Source organism: Mustela lutreola, chromosome 4 (genome assembly GCF_030435805.1).
Source record: "Mustela lutreola isolate mMusLut2 chromosome 4, mMusLut2.pri, whole genome shotgun sequence".
Lineage (NCBI taxonomy): Eukaryota > Metazoa > Chordata > Mammalia > Carnivora > Mustelidae > Mustela > Mustela lutreola.
The window spans coordinates 140,247,581-140,260,819 of record NC_081293.1 but is presented as its reverse complement, the minus strand read 5'-3'; the positions used below and the strand labels follow the sequence as shown (position 1 = coordinate 140,260,819).

General features: G+C 35.3%; 1 long non-coding RNA gene across 1 annotated transcript in view; it reads left to right on the top strand.

The window, feature by feature from the left end:
• The window catches only part of LOC131829441 (uncharacterized), a 48,157-nt gene that overhangs the window by 24,664 nt on the left and 10,254 nt on the right, over positions 1 to 13,239 (top strand). Inside the window, exon 3 of the long non-coding RNA XR_009352856.1 lies at positions 8,458 to 8,637. This is a non-coding gene — a long non-coding RNA (uncharacterized LOC131829441). The remainder of the gene's footprint in view (positions 1 to 8,457; positions 8,638 to 13,239) is intronic.

Sequence of the window (13,239 nt, the reverse complement as noted above, 5' to 3'; positions counted from 1 at the left end):
AGAGAGATCAAAGAAAACTATTTTCATTAGGTTGTAACGGCAAACCTACGCTAAGCAGGCCTTTGATGAGTTAGGCTCCCCAAATCCCTTCGTCTGGACTATAGGCAGAACCTATAAACCTATGACTTACTTATGATATATACACTATGACAAGGGTGATGGAATGTCACTCCCATGTTTAAGGTATATAAGTATCTTAGCAGCCTGAAGAGATTCTCTTGCTGGCCTTGAATAAGCAAAGTCGTGTTGTGAACTCCACACAGATAAGGGACACATGGCAGGCAACTGAAGGTGACCTTTGGGACCTTAGGGCAGCCTGTCTCCAACAACCAGTAAGAAGCTGGGCCCTAAGATCGAGAACTGCACAGAAATTCTGCCAAAAACCTGGAAGAGTTTTTTAGAAGTAGATACTTTACTAGTTGAGTTATAGCTCAAGAACATAGCTGAGAATACAGCCAGCCTGGAAGACATGTTGACTGAAGGCTTGTGAGACGCTAAGCAAAAGACTCAGCTAAGCTACACATAAACTGCTGACACACAGAAACTGCTAAGCTGCTAAATTTGTGGTAATTTGTTACGCATCAATACATAACTAACACAGTTCTTTTCAACTGTAGATGGTGTTTAGTACATGGACCTTGATGAAATCACTTAGACTATAATGCCCAATGAACAATCCAGCACTAGTTACAGATCGATTTTTAGTGAAAAAAAAAGTATATGCATACATGCATACATGTACACACATACATGTATATATGTGTATTTTGTATATATATTAAGACTCTAACTGTTGCCACTGAGTCTAAATCCAAGTTTTCAGGAAAGAAATTTCTTATTTGACAAGCTCAGATAAAATGCCTACCCATAAACCAAATACATGTAGCCTGGAAGAATTCAGGGTGCCTAGAAGAAACAGATTGGCGAGGGCTACATCTGTGTGGACAAGGGGAAGAGAATGTGTAGTGATGAGAGAAGAAAACCATGGGCTTAGCCAACACCCTCACATTCTTCAGTCATATCTATCTACCAGAAACAATGTAGAAAGATGCTTTTTCTCTTTTGTTTTTTAAAATTTCTTAGTTAATTCACATAGGGTCTGTACCAGTCAGAATACTGGATAACAGTTTTTCTACTATGCGACATTATTTTTTGAGGAAGTCAAATTCATAAAACGAGCAAACTACATGTGTCATAATACTGGATACTGGAGAGACTTTGCATTCATGTTTTAAAATCTGTACCAGCGATCTAATGTTCTCTGCCATGTAGTATTTTTTATTTTGCTGTAGTGTGCATGCTAGAAGGGGAGCTGTTTATGTTTCTTCCTCCTTGACCCATAAAAAAATTATGATCAAGTTCCTTTAATAAAATACATTTGATCCTCCAAAGTGGTGAGCACTGATAAAACACAGTAACACTCTGAACAAATTAAGGGGTCAAAGAAAAGATAATCTATTCAGCAGTAGGACTGGCTGATACCACAGCCAGTCCTATTTGAGGATTAATGTGACTCTATGTAAGGCTTATTAGCAATAACGTCTTATACCCTATACCAAGGGCTTTGAATATTTTAGTTCTGAGCTATAAATATCTTAATCTAAACAATATTTGCCAAATTGCCTCATTACATTTCACTTGGTTTTGACATTCTACCTATTTTATGTTACCAAACTGAAGCTGAGATCAATAGTGTTTTTATCATTTTTGTTCTCAGATCAGTATCAATATTCTAAATTACTATAAATAGTTGACCCTCAAACTCCATCAGTTATGTAGTTGATTCATTACTTAGAATATATGATAAACATTCACATTGTTAATAACTTATGCCGAATTGCTCCTTGGGTTTTCACTTAGAGCAGTTTCAGGTGTAAGGTATCATAGACCATCTGCAGTCCCTACAAAATGATTTTACAATTTAAGTCCAAAAAGGGTGAGAAAGCCCTGCCATTGTCAACTCTTAGAGAAAAATAAAGTATCTCTTTTCTTGCAAATGCATTGTTAATTTCTATAAATTATAATCAGAATTATCCACTCAATATGCTTAACTATTCAGTGTTGAGTAGAATGTTTTATTAATCTCTTGTCCATTAGACACCTGATTATAACACAAAGTCAAAGTATAAAATTTACATGTCACATGTGCATTGGTTGTTTAAACCTCATAATGTTTTATGTAAATTTTTCAAAGTGTAAGAGCCATTTGGGTGCTAAATTTTTTGTGATTTTCCTCAGTTGTTTTTAGAATAATTTGATTATGACACAATTAGAGTATTGTCTGACTTTACTAAACAAGCTTTCTTCTTTACATTTTATTTCTTTCTCTTCAATTCCTTAGTTTTCTTGCTTATACATTTAGGTGGAACTCTGTGAAATTGCAATTTCTATTTTATTAATTTCTTTCATTTAGCTCAAATTATTAGAAATTATAACAGAAAATGGATGAATGTTTATCATACTGAGAGTATTTGTCTTTGAAGAGCCAATGAATAATCTTCTATGTCAGTTTTTTTCTTAAAAAAATGAATGGAAATTACTAGATAAACTTCAGACTTAGCTTCATCAATATAAACATTATATTCTGTCAAGGTTCTAAGATCAATTTTTCTGAGGTTAATCATGTTTTAGACATTATTATTTACTGTGAAATACTATTCATCTTGCAAAGAAGATGTGATATTTCTACCTGAAAGCACACGAAGCATATTCCTTCCTGATTAATTATTTTGTCTTTAAAGCTTGATAAATGACCTTTCATACTACCGAATTGTGGATTCTGTGTAAATTTCTAGTTACTATACAAATGGCCTATATTGACAGGATGATTCTATAGTGCCTTTTTCTTGCTCTATGAACAGTCAAGATGCAAAATTGATAGCCTTTTAAGTAAATAAATAATATATAAACATATGCTGTAATTATTTTCTATGTTCATATAAAATAACAAATGACCAGAAATCTTAATCTTTGCTTATATTTTGTTTTAACTAGAAGGACTGTTATTCAGTGATGGTATAAATAAGATGGAGTCAGAATTAAAAACAGTACCTGTTGTTCATATTTTGTGCTCTAGTCATATTATTTTGAGAAAAAAATTTGAAAAGCTGAAAATACCTTTAGATTTAAAACTACGGTATGGGAATAAAAGCTTTAGAGAACTAAATTTCTTAAGTATTTTCCAAAAATGGTCTTTATAGATGTTGACTAAGTTTTCATGGAATTAAAGGAAAAGAAAATACAAAATTAAGCCACTAGTTTAATTTTATCTTGCAGACTAGAGATTTGTAACAATTTTATCCTATCACAGAAAAATCTCCTTCCATTCTTTTGCTCCCTTTATCCTGTCCCTTCCCTTCTTCCTTTTTTTTTTTTTTTTAAGATTTTATTTATTTATTTGAGAGAGGGAGAGAGAGAGATCGTATGAGAAGGGGGAGGGTCAGAGGGAGAAGCAGACTCCCTGCACAGCAGGGACCCCCCCCCCCCCCCCCCCAGGATCATGACCTGAACTGAAGGCAGTTGCTCAACCAAGTGAGCCACCCAGGGGCCCTTCCTTTTTCTAAGTTGGGCTTAAGCAACTGAACCACCCAGGCACCCCTTTCTTCTTTTCTTTTTTCTCCTTTTGGTAGAATCAACACAAAAGGTGGAAAATAAGTTGAGTAGAAGAGATGGGAAATGTTCTTAATGCCACAGATACTTTCAGTGACAAAATGATAATCTTAAAGATAGGAAAAGATTTGGCAATTCCTTTACTCATGTATTATGGAGGCCTTTTATCCCCAATAATGCTGTTTGTAAGATGACAACGATTTATCTTAGATATCCTCAGTGTTACTCTGTCTGTCATTCTCACTGTGAGGCTCTTTATCCAATTTCACAGATGATAATTTCTAGTTTGTAAACCATTGGTTATCAATTAAAAGAAATCATCCAGAACTAAGTCTTTGGTTAGAATAATTAATCTTTATATAGTTTAATCCCTATTTGATGAAGTGATCTGTATCAAAGAATGGAATATTTACTCCAAATCATACCCTTGGTATACTGATAATCAATTTTTTCTATCATTTAGTCATCTAGAAGAAAGGGAAAGGAAAATGATGTGTTTCACATTATAGGCCATCATTCATCACTTTGCAAATCATACTGCTTCACTAAATGAGGAGTTCTGAATTCTTTACTTTCCTATGCAAGGTCAATTCTGGATATAACATAAGGAATAATTAAGAATAATAAATGAATATTGACAAAAGTATTAAATATTAGTCTTTGGGGCACCTGGATGGCTCAGTGGGTTAAGCCTCTGCCTTCGGCTCAGGTCATGATCTCAGGGTCCTAGGATCAAGGCCCGCATCAGCTTCTGATCAGCGGGGAGCCTACTTCCCCCCGCTCTGTCTGCCTGTCTCTATGCCTACTTGTGATCTCTCTCTGTCAAATAAATAAATAAAATCTTAAAAAAAAAAAAACTTTAAAAAAATTAGTCTTTGTTTAGTGTATATTATATAAGGTATTATATTTCTTTTATATCAAATTTTTATATTGTAGTAGAAATATATATACTAAATATTGCTTTAAAATCTGTTTTTAAATTCTGTAACTACACCTCAAGATTGGATATGTCATTATTTAAACCAAATGGCTCTCAACTGGGGATGATTCTTTCCTTTCAGGGACCATTTGGCAATGTTCAGAGACATTTTGGTCATAATTTAGAGGGTGCTGCTGGCATCTGGTAGATGGAGGCCAGCGATGCTGCTAAAACATCCTACAGTGTACAATGCAGCCCCTTCTAACAAAGAATTATCTGGCCTAAAATGTTAGTGAAACCCTGATTTAAGCAGATATGTACTGACTACTTTCTCTGTGTTTAATATTGTGCTTATGAGTGTTGGGGGATACAATATAAGTCAGGTAATCAGTACACTCAAGTTGAAATCCCAAAGAAGAACTGGGTTGAAAGTCCAAACAAAGATGATGGTGGTAGCAAATTGATTAATATATCACAAAAAGACAAAATAAAAATCCATGAAGGCTTGGCGGAGCCCAACTCACATTTGTTTGGGGAATTAGTTTTATAGAAATTGTAACAGTTATGTATTCCCCCCCCCCGACTTTTTCAAAGTAGATATTTCTTGTCCTTGGTTATAAAATACTAAAGATAAAAAAGAGAGCTCATTGAAAAATAAATTTCCCTCTCTGGTCATCCCAATCACCACTTTTTCCCCCCCTTCCTTTTTGTGGATCCTATCCATGGCCTACAATTCCTTTAAGATACATGTATATCACCTTGTATGGATGCATTATAATTTATTTAATAAGATTCCTCTTGATAAACATTTAGGTTATTTCACTTTTCTGTGACTGCTAAAGCATGCTGAGATGAATATATCCTTTTGTACATCAGAGTGCATATCTGAAGGATAACTAGAAGTGGGACTTTGGTTTCAGAATTGATTTGAAATTTGCATTTTGAAGAGTATTTTTCAACTTGTTTCCTGTGGCAGCCAGTCTCCAAAATGATCCCCAGTGATCTTTTTCTCAGAAATAGATGCTCCTCTGTAGCCCCCTCCCACAGTGAACAGTGCTGACTCATGTGACCAATAGGATATTAGGGAAATGATATGTGACTACAGAGGCTGAGGCATAGAAGACATAGCAGTTACCGCCCTACCTTTTTTTTTATTTAAATCTCTGGCTCTAGGGGACTCTAGTTGCCATGTCATGAGAACCTTCAGGTGTCCCAGGGAGGGGCTTGCATATGGAGGATCTGAGGATTCCCACCAACAACCAGCACCAACTTGCTGGCCAGCTGTGCGAATCCCTGTAGGAGTAGATTACCCAGCCCTACCTAATCCATCCTTGAAATGACTGCAGCCCTGACTAACATCCTGGCTGCCGCCTCACAAGGGACCCTGCGCCAGAACTTCCCAGTCTAAACTGCTCCCAGAGAATTTGTCAGACAAAATAAATGTTTATTGTTGTTCTAAACCTCTGGGTTTTAGGGCAATTTGTTAAGCAGCAGTAGATAACTGATAAACATTCTTCACGGAAGCCATTACAATTTAGGCTTCTAATAGCAGTGTATGAGTTTGTCTGATATCTTATACCTGCCCTTTCAGTCAGTGTGGCATCTTTTTTTTTTTTTTTTAATGCTTTCCATTGATAAAGGTAAGTAATAAAGTGTCATTGTCAGCTGAATTGCATTCTTTGAATGCTATTGAGTGTATTTTCATGTATTTAAGAATCATTTTTTTAAAAAGATTTTTATTTATTCATTTGAGAGAGAGAGAGAGCGTGCATACAAGCTGGGGTGGAGGGGAGCAGGTGTGGAGGGCTGAGGGAGAAGCAGGGGTGGAGGGAGGCTGCTTGATGCTAGCCTCCATGCAGTGCTTAGTCCCCCGACCCTGGGATACAGCCTGAGCTGAAGGCAGACGCTTAATGGACTGAGCCACCCTGGCGTCCCTATTTAAGAATTCTTTAAATCAATATGATATCTATTCACAATTTTGTGCTCGCATCGGCAGCACATATACTAAAATTGGAACGATATCTATTCACAATTTTGCTAATTTTTCTACTTTTTTTTGTCATTTCCTTATTTATAGGAAGTGATCCTGTTTTGAGAAAATTTGCAATTTTTGTGTGATACCAGTTGCAATTTTTTCCCCCTCCTTTGCTTTTTTAAAAGTGATTTTTAAAATTAAAATATTTAAAATTTTTTTGTAGTCAAAGTCTTCAACATTTAAAAATGGTTTCTGGGCTTCATGCCATAGTTATAAAACTCATCCCATTTTTCAGATGATTTTTTAAATTCTACCATGGGTAGAATTTTTTTAGTATTTCTGGGTGTCCTTTTTATATTAATAAATATTTAAAAATAAAATTAATATGTAATTTAATTAATAATAATTTAATATATATTATATATCTATATATAGATATATATCTAATATATTGTATATAATATATTATATATAATTATATATAATATATAATAATTTAATTAATAAAAAATAAAATTAATATCTGGAGTTTAAGTTATAAGGTAAGACTTCCGCTTAATTTTATTTTCTTATTCCAAATGGATATTCATTTTATTGAAATGCCAATAATTACAAAATAACCTTTGTTCTCATTTGAATTTTTTTTTCTTTTTTATACTAAGTGGCATTGTATTTGATCAGCTTCTGGTCCTTAGAGTATGTTTCATTGATTGAGCTCTTTACCTGTGTCATGCTGGCTTAGGGTTACATTGTTGTTATTGTGATATGCTAATTTTCAGCATGATTCTGACTCTACTTATTCATTTCAATATTTATTGAACAGATTTTAAGATTTTATTGTCCAGATTTTAAGTGGTCAGGAGTTTCTCTTTTTGTGGAAATGCACCTCCTAGTAGAGAAAAATAACAGCCCCCAAACAGATCAGTCTATGATAGGAGGAAACCAAAACAGTATACACACCCAGGTTTTTATAGGAGTTTCAATGACATTGTCTCTGAGGAGGAGTGAAGGTGATTCCACAGAGTATGTCTGGCAGATAGAACACGGAGTGTAAAGGCTGATAGGCTGGAGCTTGAAATGCTTGTTTGTGGAATGTGACTGGAGAAAAGTGGAAAAGCCGAAAAAATGGAGGAGTTAATAAGTAGGGCGCTGGTAGGAAATGTGGTCAGAGAAAGATCCAGGTACTAGAATGCCTTGCAGACCATGTTAAGAATTTTGGATCACATTCTAAGTGCATGAGAAAGCCTTTGGAACAGGTGAATGAAAGTTGGGATTTGACTGATATTATCAAAGGAACACTGTTCTAGAGACTTGATTAATGGGTGGGGCATGGGGGAATGAGGGAGAGGAGGGCCAGAATGGAAAGCAGTCAAGGTAGGCTATTTCGGTAGCCAAAATGACAGCTGATGGGGGCTTGGGACAGTTGTGAAAGTGGCAAATGTGATTTGAGTCCAGTCAAAACTTGTGGAACAGTTAACGCAATTTGCCTTTGAAGCAGCTTGCTTTACCAGAAAAAAAAGAGTCCTGTTTTTATTTTATTGACATCACCTTAAGATTACAAATTAACATAGGGACAATTAAAATCTTTGTATTCTTCACTATTTTTTAAAGACTTTATTTATTTGACAGACAGAGATCACAAGTAAGCAGAGAGGCAGGCGGGGGGTGGGGGGGGGAGCAGGCCCCCTGCTGAGCAGAGAGCCCGCTGCGGGGGCTTGATCCCAGGATGCTGAGATCATGACCCGAGCCCAAGGCAGCGGCTTAACCCACTGAGCCACCCAGGCGCCCCCATATTCTTCACTATTTTTTTAAACTCAGAAATGTAGTATGTATTTTTCTATTGATTGATATCCACAGTAAAACTTTAAATTTTTCTTCATAGGTATCTTTCATATTCCTTGTTCTTTTTTGGTCTTTCGTTGCTCTGACTGGTGGAGCTCTTATGTCCATTCAGATATCCTCTAATTGGTTGTGAACCAGCATCAACTGCCAGAAATGTGAGTGAACATGTCTTCAGGTTATTCCTGCCCCAGATTTGGAGACTCCTCACTGAAGACCTGAACACTGTGGAGCCGCACACAGTCATCTCTGCTATGCTTTGTCTGGATTTCTGATGTACACATCTCTGAAGATAGTAAGTAGTTTTGAGTAATTTGTTATGTAGCTATAGTAACTAGAATAGAAAGTTCATTCTCTCTCTTTGGGTTGCAGAAGTCAATAAATAGAAGTTGAAGTCCCCTTATCAATTATTTTTATGGAGGTATTTCATTAGGAAAAGGTACCTAACAAATATAAAGATCAGTGAATTATCACAAATGAATACCTAAGTCACCCACATTTAGGAAAAGAAGCAGGGTTCAAAAATAATGTTATCAGTTTTTTCCCCCACTCACCCTTGCCTTCTACCAAATGAAGTATTTGAAGGCTCTCACTGCTTCCCTGCTTACTTATTCTTTTTCCCTTATTGTGAAGAAATAACTTTTGTTTTTTTTATCCAAAATGAGACACTTATTTGGAGAAGTGTATTCTATCAGCAGTGTCAAGGACACACAGCTGGGGGCATCCTTTCTCCACATTTTCCTGCATTCTGTTTGACCTAGGCTACTCTTCGCAGTCCCTAATCTGTTCTGTTATTTTGTTAACAATGAGATTCACATCCCTGTCCTTTCCTAGCAATTTTTGAGGGGGATTGTGATTTTTTTTAAATTAAAAGATTATTTATTAAGAGGCAACAATAACAAAAAAATCAAATAAGCTGTTATTGTGCCATCAAAATTTGCTTCCTTATTGGTCTGAACCAGAATTTTAAAATACTTGATAGTAATTTGCATTAGTCTATAAATTGATGAAATCATAGTAGGTAATATACTTCAACTTCTAGTTGAAGAATAAATGTTTGTGAACCTTATATATTTTAAAATGGCAAATTACACAATATTCTCATGTTTAATTTTTTAAAGATTTTATTTCTCTGAGAAAGAGCGAGAGAGAGCAAGCAGCAGGGTAGCAGAGGGAGAAGGTTAAGCAGGCTGCATCCTGAGCATGGAGCCTGGTGCAGGGTTCAATACCATGACCCCAAGATTATGACCAGAGCCAAAATCAAGAGTCAGACAATTAACCAACTGAGCTACCCAGGTGTCCCTATTTAACGTTTTTTTAAACTTTTCAAAATTGAGGTATAATTGACATGCAGTATTATGTTCCTTTCAGGTGTACAACATAGTGATTCAATATTTGTACATATTGCAAAATGATAACCACAATAAGTTTAGTTAACATCTGTTTCCATATGTTGCTAATGAATTTATTTTTCTTGGAGTAAGAACTTTTTAAGATTTACTCTTAGTAACTTTGAAATACGCAGTAAGTATTATTATCTATAGTCACTATGTCATACATTATATCCCCATAACTTACTTATTTTGTAACTGGAATTTTGTACCTTTTGACTCCTTTTACCTATTTCATCCATCTCTGACCCACCAGCTTGGCAACCAAACCACTAATCTATTTCTGTATTTATGAGCTTTTCTTTCTTCCTTTCTTTCTTTCTTTTAGATTTCACATGTAAGTGAGATCATATGGTATTTGTCTCTTTCTGAATTATTTCATTTAGCATATTACTGTCAAGGTCCATCCATGTTGTTGTACATGGAAAGATTCCATTCATTTTTATGGATGAATAATATTACCTTGTATAAATATATCACATTTTCTTTATCCATTATTTGTCAATGGACACTTAAGTTGTTTATGTATCTTGGCTATTGTAAATAATGCTGCAGTGAACATGGGGATGCTTTATGTTTTTGAATTAATATGTTTTTTTCTATAAATGCCCAGAAATGGACTTGTCATATGGTAATTCTATTTTTAATTTTTTGAGGAACCCCTATATGTTTTCCATAGTGGCTGTACCAACTTATATTCCCACAAAGAGTGCACAGTGGTTCCCTTTTTCCCATATTTTTGCCAACACTTTTTAAATATCCTTATAAAAAGGAGGGATCTTGTATTCAAGTGTCCTCTTGTCAAGGAGGTCACTGTATGGCTAGAGGAGGAATTAGCTTGACTGAAATCATGAGCACCCATGGAGATCCAGTTAGGTTGGTGCCAAGTTCTTGTTGAATGTTAATGTTACTCATTAGCAAACATGCAAGTCAGTAAACAAAGGGAGCATACTGGGGTGAAGGTTGTTAGGTAGTCATTATAGCCTTTTGAATAGGGGCTTTAGGGTAAATTTCCTAAAAGAAACATAATTTGCCCTAGTAACCGGATACTTCTTTCATCTGTTACAGTGTGAATGCACAATTCACTGTTAAAAACTTTGTCCAGGGCATAAGACATCCTTTGTTTTCATATGATTCAAATTCAATAACAAATGATTAACAAAAAATTGAATATGTTTTGGTAACGTTCGGGCTACTTTCTCTTTAAGGCAGAACAGAAAGGAGAGAGACACCACCTCATATTCTGCTGTTGGGAAAAATTATTTTACTAGTATATACAATTGTAATGAAACACATGTATATTTCAAGAGTTTATTTTTTAACTCCACAGTATTTTTAGCATTGAGACACATCATCACTTTGTCAAGAATTGTCATATGAGTAGATTATTATAAAACATTTTATCCACACTTTGTCTTTTATTTCCTTATAATAGATCTATATATATTTTAAAAAACCAGAAAAATTAGAAACAAACTTCCAGGTGTGCCTGGCTGACTCAGTCAATAGAACATGAGACTATTGATCTTGGGGGTTGTAAGTTTGAGCCCCATGTTAGATGGAAAGATTACTTAAAAAAATTTTTTTAAAAAGCAAAGCAAAACAACAAAGTTCCAATCCTTATAGCTATCTCTTTTTCATGGTGGAACTCAGTTCAGTGTTTCTTTTTTACTCATTTAATACTCATAATTTATCTCCTGTTTAAAAAGGAATAGTCATGGGGCAACTAGGTGGTTCAGTCATTGGGCGTCTGCCTTCAGCTCAGGTCATGGTCATGGGGTCCTGGGATTGAGCCCCACATTGGGCTCCCTGTTCAGTGGGGAGCCGCTTCTCCCTCTCCTACTCTCCCTGCTTGTGTTCCCTCTCTTGCTGTGTCTCTGTCAAATAAATAAATAAAATCTTTAAAAAAATAAAAAGAATAAAAAGAAAAAGAAATAGTCATATTTATGTTGTTTTATATATTAATATACATTAGCTTTAGCATGCTGTGTTCAACTCAGACTCACATTATAACCTGATACCTTTATAATCCTGTACTATGATAAAGATACAGTCCCATGTCTGTACACTTCAGCTGTTAAATAAATTGTTCCACGGTCATAAGCAGTAAGACGTCCATGAATGTCTGATATACACTCTGAGTCCCTTGCAGAAAACATGTTTGAATGGTCCCAATAATTTAAGGTCATTCAAAAGAGGCACATTTCTTAGTTTCCACCAGCTATGGCATTTTCTCATATTATTTTTTAAGACCTTGAAAGTTTTGAGGATTACTAGTAAGATATTTTGTAGCACATTCCCCAATTTGAGCACATCTGACGTTTTCTCATGATTACACTGAGATTCTGTGTCTTGGGGAAGAATACCACACAGATGAAATGCCCTTCTCACTGCATCCAACCAAAGGTACATGATACCAATATGCACAATGTAAACTCAATCTTATTACTTGTTTGAGATTGTATCTACCAGCTTTCTCCACTGTGAAGTCACAGTTTTCTTTTCTTATATATTATTTTCCTATGTTTCCAACTGAGTCATTAAATCTAGCCCATACAAAAAAGTAGGAGAATTGAACTCAATTCTCTGGAGGGAGGAATATCAAATTTTGTGTCTGTGTTAAAATGACTATAACAATATGTATGGGGAGGGTATTTTGATACCATGCAATTATCCTGGTTTACCTTAACATTTTGCCATCTGTCAGTGAATCTTGTTTGCTGCAATTATCACTGTTGTGTTCTAATGCTGATTTTCTATTTCTCACACTTCTATATTTAATCTTTGGAATTCTTCTGTAAGGAAGGTTTATCCTGCAGTGGTAGAAAACTTTTATCATCTTCCCTAGGTTCTTTGACTACTCTAATAACTAAATTGACATAAGACAGATTTACAAAAGAAAAACAAATTTAATTTCATATAGTATAAAAGCACCAAAGACATGAGAGGCTCCTGGATCCTCAGGCTAATTGAAGTTTATGTATTATCCTGAGCTAAGGAGAAGGGGGTGAGGGGGTGGGGCTTCAAAGGCCTGGAAGACAATTCATAGGAAAATGAGAAATGCAAATGTGTGGTAAACAAAAGTTTGTCTTGCCACGCAGATATATTCTCTTAGGCAGTTAAAGGGGAGGTTAAAAACAACAACAACAACAACAACAAAATAAACTTTCCTGAGTCTGCTGGGTCCTAGTCGCCTTTGTTTCAAAGCAATCCATGTGCCAGTGTGGCATATTTTGGGGTGATGTACTCTTCTCCCCCTTAGTCCTTTCTCTCTCATTTGTTTATTTATTGTAGGAGCTGGAAAACTTTTTTTGATAAGGGCCAAATAGTAAATATTTTAGGCTCTGGAGGCTGAATTCTGTAGGAAGAATGAAAAATATCTAATTACTAACTTACTTGGAGACCTTATTCCAAAGTTTGTTACCTTTGTGATTCTGGTTCTGTTAGTCTACTGTTAATTATGTATCTGCAGAAGAGTATTTCATAATAAGATCTTTGAAAAAACT